We start from the raw sequence: 750 nt of genomic DNA on the forward strand, positions 1-750 counted from the left end.
TGATGGAGAAGTGAAATACTTTCATGACAAAAACAGCTAAAGAATTTCATGAAAACAAAGCCAACCTTACACAGGATACTGAAAGATGTTCTAGAGAGGGACCAAAATGATCAGAACTCCGTGAATGAGATCAGAAGCAACCAACTAAATAAGGCAGGCATTTAAACACAGGAGAAAAAGGAGTAAATGACATCAAGTAAATAACATGTTAATTGTAAGTCAATATATGTCAATTCTAACCATCAATGTAAATGGACTCAATTCACCAACTAAGAAATAGACTGGCACAGTGGATTAGGAAACAAAATCCAACAATATGCTGTATACAAGAAACACATTTAACTCATAAAGACATTCATAGGCTGAAAGTCAAAGGATGGAACACAATACTACATGTCCAGCTCCTCAGAAAAAAGCAGGAGTAACAATTCTATTCTCAGACAGTCTCAACTTCAAGCTAACAATGATCAAGTGAAATAAAGAGGGCCACTATATACTGGTTAGGGGAAAAATTCAAGAGGAAGAGGTAACAATCATAAATATGTATGCACCAAACACAGGAGCATCCAACTATATAAAGCAAATTTTAGTAGACATGAAAAATCTAATATCCAATATCACAATTTTAACAGGAGACATTAACACACCCTTTTCTCCAAAAGATAGGTCAACCAGACAAAAACTTAGCAAAGAAATAACAGAACTGAACCAGAGTTTGAAACAAATGGACTTGGTGGACATATACAGAGT

Source organism: Octodon degus, unplaced genomic scaffold, assembly GCF_000260255.1.
Source record: "Octodon degus isolate 3935 unplaced genomic scaffold, OctDeg1.0 scaffold00071, whole genome shotgun sequence".
Lineage (NCBI taxonomy): Eukaryota > Metazoa > Chordata > Mammalia > Rodentia > Octodontidae > Octodon > Octodon degus.